General features: G+C 57.7%; 1 protein-coding gene across 4 annotated transcripts in view; it reads left to right on the plus strand.

Annotated features, from left to right (window-relative positions):
* Nucleotides 1-12,292, plus strand: part of MGAT3 (beta-1,4-mannosyl-glycoprotein 4-beta-N-acetylglucosaminyltransferase) — a 38,196-nt gene that overhangs the window by 9,621 nt on the left and 16,283 nt on the right. Inside the window, exon 1 of one of the 4 annotated variants that reach the window (XM_032267197.1) lies at nucleotides 3,398-5,449. The exons of 2 other annotated variants lie outside the window; for them this stretch is intronic. The gene's annotated coding sequence lies outside the window, so the exon portion shown is untranslated. Of the gene's footprint in view, nucleotides 1-3,397; nucleotides 5,450-7,953; nucleotides 9,184-12,292 lie in introns of those variants that run through there. One more of the 4 variants, XM_032267195.1, reaches the window with a different exon arrangement.

The following is a 12,292-nucleotide window of genomic DNA, read 5'->3' on the forward strand; positions in this document are numbered from 1 at the left end:
GCTGGGATTACAGGCACGCACCACCATGCCCAGCTAATTTTTTTGTAGTTTTAGTAGAGACGGGGTTTCACCATGTTGACCAGGATGGTCTCGATCTCTTGACCTCATGATCCACCCACCTCGGCCTCCCAAAGTGCTGGGATTACAGGCGTGAGCCACCGCGCCCGGCCTGCATGTTACATTTCTAACTCATATTTGTGGCATGAACGGGAAAGAGGTGCTGGAGTTTTCTTGCATGATTTAATTTTCATATCTCAAGAACCATGGGCCAGGGTGCCAAAATAATCCTCATTTCACTGTATGGAAATTGAGTGCTAGACAGGGAGGTGGTTTGCTCGTGTCTAGTGTCTGCGGTACAGAGCCTGCCCGATGGGTGAGGGACCCAATGAGTCTGTGTGGTGCTCTACAATTAACAAAGCATCTTACACACACGGTTTCATTGAATGCCCACAGTGGGTTGGAAGGTATGGCTCTATTTTTCACATGTGCCCATTTCCCAGGGTCGGAAAACCTTCTGAGGGCTACAGCTGAGCCCAGGGGATCAGCCAAGAGAGGACACGTGGCCAGCCAAACCCACCCATTTTGCAGAGGGAACCTTAAGGTCTGGGGCCCTGGGAAACTTGCCCAGAGTGCCTCAGAGAGCTGAGGGTCCCCTGTGTGGTGTGAGGAGGAGACACCAGGCCCACATGAGACTGTACCCCACCCTCTTCCCCTGTCCCCAGGCCAGAACATTTCTCAGCAGGAACAAGGTTAGCTATGGGTGTAGATGAGCAGGAGCACTTTGGGAGGCTGAGACAGTAGACCACCTGAGGTCAGGAGTTCTAGACCAGCCTGGCCAACAGGGTGAAATCCCTTCTCTACTAAATATACAAAAATTAGCTGAGCGTGGTGGAGGGCACCTGTAATCCCAGTTACTAGGGAGGCTGAGGTGGGAGAATCACTTGAACCCAGGAGGCAGAGGTTGCAGTGAGCCAAGGTTGTGCCTTTGTGCCTCAGCATGGGCAACAAGAGAGAAACTTTGTTTCAAAAGAAAAGCCTCATAGAGCAAAACGTGCACTGCCCGAAGGTGGCAGGAAACCCATGTTGATGTTGGTTCCAGCAAAAGGTTCATGGGGAAGAGAAGGGCTTGCAAGGAAGGTCTGGCCAGACCCAGCCATGGCCAGGATAGTGGGAGGCGGGGACACTGCCCTGCTTCTTTCTCTGTGCTTTCCTGGTGTTCTAGAGTGGGTTAGAAACCTTTAGAACCAGAAAAATGAAGTTGTATTCTAACAGTGAGAGGGACGAAAAGGAGCCCTGGAGACAGCCGGCTCCTGCTTTGTCTGATTCTGGGGCCACCGCTTGTGAGCAATGACCAGCTGTGGGGTTTCACGGTGGGGCTTGCCTAGCACCAGGCACATCCCCCAGAGCAGGCAAACCTGCGGCAGGAGGCCTGTGTTGCTCTTATTCCTGGAAATTGGGTCATGGGAGCCCAGGCCTGGGGCTCCTGGAATGCAATGCTCTGAGAATTTTGTCTAAACACCTCTGACCTCCTTCCTCCGGGGCCAGTCCAGATCTTTCTTCCCCCGCGTCCCCCATGCTCCAGCCTCTTGGGCAATTGCCATATTCCACATGTGGCCCTCACCTTCCTACCTCCTGGCTTTTGCTGGTACCGGCACTCTGCACCCCTGGAGAGCCTGCCCCCTCCAGCCCAGCTGCTGCCAGAGACCCCCTCCTTAGGAAGCCCTCCTGCCCCTCCTAGACAGAGGTGGCCCCGAGGGCAGGAGCCAGGGCTGCTAGTTTCACCTCCATGCCAGGGCCCAGTAGGCATGGTCTTCCCTGTGGCCGATGTCATTACTGACCCTGCCTCAAAGTGCATGTCTCACTATCCTCCTACACATGGGTCAAGTTGTGCCTTGTGACAGTGTTGTCATCTCGTCTGAGCCTCCATCCTGGGTGGGGTGAGTTTCTGTTCCCTCCAAGCTCTTGACTCTTTACCCAGTACACTCTGTACCCAGTACAGAGCACTCATCCGTCCATCCATTCTTTCAGCAGTTTCTCCCTAAGTGCCTATTGTGCACCGGTGAGTAAACCAGGTGTCAGGGCACAGCTCTGCTGACATCAGGGCATGACCGTGTGCAGTTTGCATGCATGTGTTTTGTGCATGCCACATGTATATGCACACAGTATGAACACCTCCATCACATATGAACTAGTGTCTCTTAGGCTGTGCAGTCTTACAGGTACCTTGGCCATTCCTGGTTAATTCATTCAGCAAGCCCTGACAGAGTGCCCACCAAGCAGGTGCCAGGCCCTGACCTAAAGTCTTTGCCTTTGGGAAGCACCTGTCTTGTGGGGCCATTGCAGTGAGAGCTGGTGCAGAGGGCGAAGGGTAGGCGTTGGGGCAGAGCCCTGGAGAAACGGGAGTGGGGTGGGGAAGAGCATTTCTGCCTGGCTGGGGTGTGTTTGGGAAACCCTCTGCGGCCCTGGGGGCATCCCAGGCCTGGGAAAGCTGGGCCCGGCCTTCTCGATTTGGGAGTGCAGGAAGCCCCATCTCTTTGGTTCCGCTGCTCCCAAGCCCCGAAGGGTAATGAGGCTAAGAAGGTAGGAGTGGGCAGGAGCCCTGCTGCTGGGCACCAGGAAGGGAATACAAAATATAGTGTCCCAAAGAGGAGATGTGTGGACATGGGACCCCTGATGCGGAGCTTTCTTTTTCTTTTTTCTTTTCTTTTTCCTTTTCTTTTTTCTTTTTTTTTTTTTTTTTTGAGGTGGAGTCTTGCTCCGTTGCCCTGGCTGGAGTGCAATGGTGATCTCGGCTCACTGCATCCTCCGCCTCCCAGGTTCAAGTGATTCTCCTGCCTTAGCCTCCCAAGTAGCTGGGATTACAGTCTCCTGCCACCATGCCCAGATAATTTTTGTATTTTTTTTAGTAGAGATGGGGTTTTGTCATGTTGGCCAGGCTGGTCTTGAACTCCTGACCTCAGGTGATCTGCCTGCCTCAGCCTCCAGAAGTGCTGCACCCGGCTTGACGCAGCGCTTTCTAGGAGAGGAGAGCTCAGAGACCGGCAGGTAGAACACAGCACCTACAGGCCACGGCACCTAGGAGTAGAATCTCCGGGCTGGGTGTGGTGGTTCACACCTGTAATCCCAGCACTTTGGGAGGCCGAGGTGGGTGGATCACTTGGGGTCAGGAGTTTGAGACCAGCCTGGGCAACATGGCAAAACCCTATCTCTACTAAAAATACAAAAATTAGCTGGGCATGATGTCAGGCACCTGTAATCCCAGCTACTCAGGAGGCTGAGGCAGGAGAGCTGCGTGAACCCAGGAGGTGGAGGTTACAGTGAGCTGAGATCATGCCACTGCACTCCGGCCTGGGCAACAGAGCAAGACTCAGTCTCGAAAAAAAAAAAAAAAAAAAGGAAAAAGAAAAAGAAAGAAAAGAAGTAGAACCTCCAGATGCAGACAGAAAACCTGGAATCTGGAACTTCGAACAGGAAACCTGAAGCAGCAAACTTAGAATGTGGGGCTTCCAGAACATGGAACTCGGAGGCCGCCACCCTCAGTGGTCAGTGGGGAAACTGAGGTGTAGGAGGTGGGGAGTTCGTGAGCCTTGATGAGCAGCGGTGGGCACACAGGTGGCCCTGCTGAGCCGGGCAGGGGTGAGGACCCTCCCCACAGCCTGCTGGGTGCCTGACCTTGGGCATGTCCCCTCTCCAAGCCTCAGTTTCCTCACCTGTGAAGTGGGTTGTGAGGATGAGATGAGACAGTGCGCATCATTTGGGAGCTCAGGATCACCAGGAAGTCAGTGGCCTTGCTGAGACCCAGCTCCTGGCCATGCAACTTCTAGAGCTGCCTTCTCACCTTGTGATGGGGGTGGTTTTGTTGCTGTTTCCAGTCTCTCTCTTTTCCCAAAGTCGAGGTGCCTTTGAGCGCTTGCGTGCCTGTTTCTGGCACCACCAGGTGGGAAAGTTAGGTAGTGGATGGGTAGGAAGAGATGGGCGATGGTCTCACAGTGCTGGGCAGGGGGCCCAACGCCTACAGCCCTGAGTGGTATCCCCTGACCATAGGTGGGGCCTGCAAAGTGTCCCTGCTGGAGACGATCAGGTCCTAACACAAGAGCCACAGAGGAGTACGGCCTTTCCCTGCTGCAGGGTGGCTGCCACCTCGCGCTCACCACTGCCTGTAAATATCCTCCTAACACTAAGATGGCACCCCATTGCCTTGGGACCTTCATTGTCGCCCTCAGGATTCAGAAAGGACGAGAACAGGTTGAATGAGGGGACGCATTCAGTGGGTCATGTTTATTGAATGCAGATGCTGTGGGGAGGAAGATGTGGCTGCCACTGTAGGAGCATCAGTGCTGTCACCCACCACCCCCCGAGAAATAATCCAAACCGCGAAGCAGAGATAGCCCCGCAGGTGGCTTAGTGTCTAGACACTGACCTGGCTCGGGGCTGGCATGGACCAGGGCAGAATGCCCCGGGCAGGCAGAATTGGACAGAGAGTAACTGGGAGAGGAGAAGAGACAGGGTGTGTCCCAGCCGAGGGCAGGCTCCCTGGGCGCGCAGAGCCCAGCCAGCTATGTGCTTGCTCTGTCGGGACCACCCCAGCAGGAAGCTAATCGTGAGGCTCAGGTCCCCAGATCCCAGGGGCAGTGCTGCCACCATGCCGCCCAGGAGCTGCAGGCTGTAGGCAGGTGTGGCCTTGTCACCTCCCTTGGTCCCCACAGTGCCAGAGCCATGTTCAAGCTCACTCCTTCGCCCAGCAGTGCACCTGCAGTGCCAGGCATGAGGCGGTGCACACACGGCCGCAAGGTAAGGTTCAGGCGCTGGCGGGGAGGATCCTAACTGCTGAGCCACTCTTCCTTTCCCACTGTCTCCCCATAACTCCTCCCAGCTGTGAAGGTGGGGCTCATTCCTGCACCTCCCCTCCGCCACCACACCCCATTGGTAGGGGCCCTTAGGATTCACGTAACTAAGCCGCCTCACTGGGGTGTGACAAGCCCAAGATGGCAAAGCAGGCAGTACTAGAACTGTGTGGGCACTTTCGTGAGCCCCAGACCAGGCCTGAGAGCCCTGAAGCATTGACTGGATGGTGTGGGTGTGTGGATTTGGGGTGGTCATTTATTCATTCAACAAACTGAGGGTGAGCACCTCTTTTGTGTGGGCCTCAGGGCTTGAGGCTGAGGACTCAGGGGCGTTGGACACCACAGCCCTTGTGTGGGGTGAGGGGTTCTCGGGGGCAGGCCAGGGTCAGGGAGACCTGAAGGAGTGCAGCTCAGCCGAACCCTCCAGGGACAGGAACGGGGATTGGAGGGCGAGATTACACAGAAACTTCTGTGCCTCCTTGGGAGACTTGGACTTTCTCCTGAGGGCAGCCGTTCCAAGCTGGGAGGGGCAGCGTCAGATGTGGCTTTTGTTTGACTCATGGGGGCTGGGTCCGGGGCCTACTGAGGAATCGGCTGCCATTCTGGTGAGCAGTGGTCTCGGGGATGGAAGATTCGGGAAGTGTGGGCAGTGGGATGGGCAAGGCTCGGCGATGGGTGGGGAGGGGCCCAGAAGGGGTGCGTTGGGAATCCTGAAGTTGTCAGCGTCAGTCCCTTGGTGTCAGGCTTGAGTTACAAGTTACCAGTTCAGGTTGTTGGGACGGCCATTTGAGAGTTGCACCTTGTTTACCACAGAGGGTCTCAGGACAGAAAGCCAGGCCTGGTGTGGCCCAAAGCCCATGCCCACTGCCCTCCTTGCTGCCCAGCCTGGATTGCCCCCGCCGGGTCTGCACCTTGCTGTCCCTCACTCCACCTGGCACCCAGCCGCCTGAGCATGCAGGCGTGCCCACCACCTGCTGCCTTGTACACACGGGTGGGTGCCGGGGGAGCACCACCCACTCCCACTGCCTGCGACTCTTGGACTGGACCTCCACCTGCCACCCGGTGCATGGGGGCCTCTGCCAGCCAACAACCCCTCCTCTGCCACCCAGGGTACAACACCTGAGACAAAGTCCCCAATGCTAGAAAAGGCCCCAGAGGATGAGGAAAGGTGGGGCGTGCCCTCCCCTCCATTCCCCCTGCTCGGCCCGCCAGGCTGGAGATGGAGCTGAGGCTCTGCACTGAAGTGGGCCTTTGTATGTTGTCCCCAGAGGATGGCAAGCCTGGGTGGGAGGGGCTGGCACTGCCGGGGCTGCCGGGCAGGGTGGCGCTGATCTCAGCAGGGCAGGGGCTTTCTCTGAGGCCACTGGGCAGGGAGCGCACATGTCGGGCGTGGGAACTCTCAGGCTGGGCCTGCACCCCCAAACCAGAGGATACTTGTCCCTCTGAGTCTTTCGCCGTGTCTCATCCGGGCTCCTGCGTCTTTGGACTGTTCCATCGTCATCCAGCAGCTGTCTGTGCAGTGCCTGCTCCGGGGCAGGCCTTGTCCTGCGGGGTGGAGAATAGTGGTGACCAAGGCCTGTGGTGACCCTGCTCTCCTGTGGCCGAGCCAACGGGGTGAGGGCAGGGGAGACATAAACAACGAAGGGGGATCGCCTCCGCAGGGATGAGTGCTGCGAGGGACAGCCTGGAGAGAGGCCCTGGGGGCAGGGGCAGCACTTCAGCCAGCTGCTCGGGGCACCTTGACTGGTGGCATCAGAGTGAGCAGGGACCTGAGGAAGGGCGTTCCAGGCGGAGGAATCAGCTGGTGCGAGGACCCTGGAATGGGGCCACACCTGGAGAGTGTAGGAGACAGGAAGGTGGGAGTGTGGCTGGAGCCTGGGGGACAAGGGAGGCGAAGTCAGCAGAGGTGCAGGCGTCAGAAGGTCGGATGGGTAGGGCCCATGGCGTGCAGAGGAGTTGGGGTTTTATTATTAGTGTGATGGGGCCACGGGAGGGCTTGAGCAGAGAGATGTGGCCTAATGGGGAATTGGCGGTGCCCCTGGCTGCTGCAGAGGCAGGAGGGAAGCCAGTGAGGACCTGGGGCATCAGAGGAGGCAGAGAGAGGTCCACCCTGGGAGCATCGGGGGAACAGTGCCTGCAGGCCTTGCTGCGCCTCTGCTGGGCACATGGTGAGGCCGCACCCAGCTCAGAGGACTGGCCTGTGTCAAGGCTCTTTGGATGTTATTCCTTCTAATCCCCTCGGGGTTGGATGGCCTCACATTACTGACAGGGGCATCAAGCCCAGGGTATTCAGTGACCTGCCCAAGACCACCCAGCGGGGTTGGGAAGGGGCAGGATTTAAATCCACCCCATTTTGAGGGTAGACTCCAGAGAGTTGTGGTCCCAAAGCAGCCCCCACCCCTTGCCAACTGCTGAGAGATTGGGGGTGGGCAACCAGGACAGCCCAAGGTCCAAGAGAGCCCTCCCGCAGAGGCAGAAGCACTTAGCCCAGCCCCCTTCCGTCTGGCTGTTCCTCAGCCTCCTTTGTTATCTGGTGATGGCCACCCCACACTCAGACCAAACGTAATGGCCTGGGAGGCGAGGCACCCCGTCACCAGGAACCCTGGGTGTGGAGGAGGTGGGGGGCATTCTGACCTTTGAAGCCAGGGCAGGGATCCTTTGAACTGGCAACCCTCCCTCCTCTTGTTCAGATGGAGCAGGGCAGGTTATTTGGGCCTGTAAGGAGGAGTGCACTAGGAGGTGGGGAGGAAGCAGAAAGCCCGAGGTACAGGGGTCTCGAGGATTTATTCTGCTGGCTTCAGTGGTCCCATAATGACGGGGGCTTAAGCCTTTGTGGAGGGGCCGGCAACACCGGCCTGTTGATGAATTAGAGGAAGCTGTGTTTCTTCCTCTAACCGAAGCTCTGTTAATAATTAATCATCTGCCCAATTAATAATTACAGGTTTGAGCAGCCCCCATCCCACTCCAACCTCCTCTTTGTTCCTCCTTCCTTCACCCTCCTGGCCCCCACTCCTACCCCCACCCCTCCGGCCATCAATCGCTGCCGGCCTTCCTCTGCAGAGATGGCAAGGCCCCTGTGCCCTTGGGAGTCCATCTGTCCCTGACACACACACACACACACACGGCATCGCGTGTCATCGGTTCTATTCTTTCCACGGGAGCCTCTCAGCAGCCCTCCCAGGCAGTTGCCACCCCGGTCTGACAGAGACACGAGGCATAGGGGCAGAGCGACAGGACATTCATTCACTCATTCTTCCACTGGCTGCTATTGCGCCGTTCTCTGTGCGTCAGCCACCACCACGAGCAAGACAAGCAAACAGGAAATTCCTCTCCAGGCTTAGGGGACAGCGTGGGGGAACTCCTGAGCAGGCTGGGCTGAGGGCAGCCCCCCAGGGAAGGCAAGGGCTAGGGAGAGGGAGGAGTCCCTGGAGGGTGAGGCATTGGAGGCGGGGCATTGTGTGCAAAGTTCCCCAGCGGCAGGAATGCTCGAAGCTCTGGGCTCAGCCTCCGTCCAGGGTATGGTGTGATTTATGTCTTCACCCTCAAGAGGGACATTCTCCACACGGGGGAATGAATGCCTTGCTAAGGGCTTGGAGCCAGCAGTACAATAGCTGTCTGGCCATCTCCTCTGGGCAGAATCCAGCCTCTGCCCCCACTCCCAGGGAGACCCTAACTCCTCCCAAAAGGCTGTGGACTGCTAGGGCCCCTTGCAGGGGAGGCCGAGGGGGTTCAGGCTCCCTGGCCCTCGCCCTGTCCCTATCTGGTACTTTGTCAGAGACTCGGGGCCTGCCATGCAGAGAGGTTATTTCTGAGCTCTTCCGTATGTATTGTGTTCCTTGGTTTCCTGTCTTCATCCCACTGAGAATGTTCGGCAGCCCCTCTGGGAGTCTGGGCGAAGTTCTTGGGGACCCTCCCATCCCAAGAGGGAGCAAGGCGAGGCTCACAAGAGATGGACATGCATTTTGCTGAGTGCTTGGCCCTGACAGGCTCTCCACCTGTAAACCACAGTGCTCCTACCTCCTCGAGCACCTGGCATCTAGGAGTGGCTCTGGGAAGGTGGGGCTGCCTCTCACTGCTGCCTGGTTACGTGTTTTACAAAGGAGGAGACTGAGGCTGGAGAGGTGAGGTGACCTAACTGTGAAGAGGTGGAGCCAGGAAACCAGCCCAGATGGAGGGCGGGGCCGGCACCTGTCGGGACAAGGTCGGCTCCCCCGAGGTCACCTAACTGACACCTGGGCTCAGCCTCTAGGGAGGAAGCTGCTGCTTTACAGCCATGAAAGCCAGGCAGAGTTGGGAGCAGGTGGCTGCAGAGGGGACTAGACACTGTGCCTCGAGGCAGGTACAGGCCAGGTGAGGGCAGGGAGGTGGCAATGGCTGGGAGGGGCCCAGGCAGGGGTCTGGCAGCTGCAGTGCAAGCTGGAGTCTTGGTGGTGTGGGCCACAGGGTAGGGTCAGATGCATGTCACTCACAGGGAGTGCCAGGGCTTGTCACTTTGACTCTCTGAATGTTGATTTTCTCCTCTGAAATACAGTGGGAGGCAGATGTCTACCTGAGGTTAGAAAACAGCTAAGGCACCGAGCACAGCCCGTCAGAGGGCAGCTCTGGGGGAGGCCTCAGATGTGCTGTCCTCTCATTTCCCCCCTCTTAATCCCGTGTGTGCTGCTATCATAGAATACCTGAGACCAGATAGTTTGTAAACAGCAAAACTATCTCACAGATCTGGAGCCTGGGAAATCCAGGGTCCAGGAGCTGGCGTCTGGCGAGTGCCCTCATGCTTTGTCATCCCATGGCAGAAGGGCAGAAGCATCCACCCACGGAGAGGGGCAGGGCTGAGCCCATGATGTTATCAGGAACACGATAACTAGCCCACTCCTACAGTAACAGCACAAATACCCCCATGAGGGGGGAGCCCTCATGGCCTCATCACCTCTTAAAGTCCACAAGTCCACACCTCTCAACACATCTACACTGGGCATTAAATCTCCTACACATGAACATTGGGGGACACATTTTTCAGAATACCCTATACGATTACAGGCTGGCAAGGGGAAGCTGTGGGCACAGGGGCTTGGGCATCCCTGGGTCTGTGGCCAGGCCAGGTTAGCTGGAGGCCAGGGTCAGGCAGACAGCAGCAAACAAACTCCCCAAGGAGGCAGTGCAGGTGACATGGGACCCCTCCCTTGCTTGTCTGCAAGTTCCGGGTGATCGCGGCTACAGGAAAATAATGTGGGTGATTCGCGGCTAGAGGAAAATAATGTGGGTGAGGGGATGGGAGTTCAGGGGAGGAGGACGGGCGGACAGCCTGGATGGAGATGGGCCAGCATGGTGTGGGCAGGGGGCAGATGGATGTGGAGTGCCAGCTCCAGGGTAGATCAGGGGAGGAGTGTGCGGTGTCAGGCAGGAGCCAGGGCCTCTGGAGCCTCTTGGAGCCTGGGCCTCACCTTGGAGGTTTCCTGACGTTTTGGACCTTGCGCCTTCTTCAAGCTGCAGGAGACCCCGACACGGCACACTGTCCAAGGTGGCCTGTTCCTGTTGGAATTGGCAGCCGTGGGAAGGGCTGCCCTGGGTCCCCTTGGCCTTTCTGGAAACTTTGGGCTCTGGGAAACATTATTGCAGCCTGGCCTTGCAGTGTGCCACCGGGATGCTCACATGGTTTCAGGCTGCTGAGAGGGGCTCAGGTGGTTGGCAGGATGGGCAGCTGCAGCTTTCCTGGGCAGCTGATCTAGTCACCTACAAGAGCTGGAGAGCCCTGTGACCTGAAAATGCCAGGCCCATGGGCTCCTGATAACGATGGGGGTGAGAGGGGCCCTTGCCTTGGGCAAGGCTGAAGGCAGCAGCCTGGACTTTGCCCCTGAAGCTTTGAGAAGCCCTGAGGCTGCAGGTGGGTGTGGACCCTGCTGCCGTCACCTGCTGCTATGAGTCTGAGGCCCTGTGTGCCTGTGGGGGTGGAATGAAGTGAGGCCAGTTGCGCTCCAGCCTTCACATCCCCTCAACCCCCTCACAGCCCGGGGCACCTTCCCTGCACCTGGCCCAGCCCCCACGGGTTCCCACCACCTCCCTCAAAGGGCCTCTCTTCATGAGGGCGGACCCCTCCCTGAGAGATAAAGAGCCCTGTGCCTGAAACGCCTCCAACAGTAGTCATTCGTCTGGCTAATCCCAAACATTCACCGAATGTTTGCTCTGGACGCTTGGGGCAGGAGCCACTGCCCACTTCTGGCCTGGCCTGTTCTTCTGGGGCAATTTACACCTCTCCATTCCAGGCTTTGTGTGTAGGAGGCAGCCAGAGCCCTCAGGCCCTTATGAAATGTGCACAGGCACCACTAGTCCCAGGGGGGACAGCCGCCCTCGGCCCCCTTCCCCCTGATGTCCATATGCTCCCTTCCCTGCCTGGGCTAGGGGCTGAAGATCCCAGGTGGAAAAGCCCAGCCCAGCGCCCCTGCACCTCTGGAGTCAGAGAGACCTGGGTTCTGCTTGTGGTACGGCCTCCACCAAGTCACCCCCTCCTCAGGGCCTCCGCCTCCCTGCTCGTGGAGTGAGGGATGGCTTCACAGCAGGCCTTGTCAGACTTTTTTTTACTATAGAAGTTTTCCTTCAAACAAAATCTTGCAAGGAACTCAGTGTCTGAAATTGAAAAGCTGGGATCATCTTGTGTTTTGGGGGGCGGGTCCCTGGGCTTTGTTTTCTTTCTCTTTCCACTCTACCTCTCTCTTGGGTCCTGGGAGACCTGGAGGGGAGTTCCAGGGACCTGTCTGGGAAATAGCTGTCCTCAGTGCCCACGGGACCAGGTCCATGGGTTACAACTGTACATCTGTATATCGGGCCCTGAGGCCTGCCTTTAGCCCGCCTCCCCTCCCGAGGTCTCCTTCTGCCAATCACCTGCCTAATGCCCCTGCACCCAGGTGTCAGGCTGCCCCTCAGAGCTGCATCCCTCCCTCCTATGGTTACCCAGTGCTCTAGGAGCCCCTCTCAGCTGGGACCTCGGCATCAGCTCACCACTGCCCCGTCCCTGGCCCTTTCTTCGTGGCCCATCTCCCAGGCTGGGCGCTTGGGATGCTCCCTTGTTCCAGCTCCATGGCTCTCCCCATGAGTGTCCAGGGTGCTGGTGCGGTGGACCTGGTTGGCTTCCTGCCTCCTGCCCTCCCCATTCAGTCTAAATTGCACCACCTAATGCAATAGCCACTAGAGCATGCGGCTATTCAAATTCAAATTAAATTAAATTAAGCCGAGTATGGTGGTGCTAGACTAGTCCCAGCTACTCGAGAGGCTGAGGTGGGAGGATTGCTTGAGTCCAGGAGTTCATATCCAGCCTGGGTAACATAGTGAGGTCTCGTCTCTAAAAAACGAAAGCATAGGCCGGGCGCGGTGGCTCACGCCTGTAATCCCAGCACTTTGGGAGGCCGAGGCGGGTGGATCACGAGGTCAAGAGATTGAGACCATCCTGGTCAACA

Source organism: Sapajus apella, unplaced genomic scaffold (genome assembly GCF_009761245.1).
Source record: "Sapajus apella isolate SASKATOON/1434 unplaced genomic scaffold, GSC_monkey_1.0 scaffold166, whole genome shotgun sequence".
In the NCBI taxonomy this organism is placed as follows: Eukaryota; Metazoa; Chordata; class Mammalia; order Primates; family Cebidae; genus Sapajus; species Sapajus apella.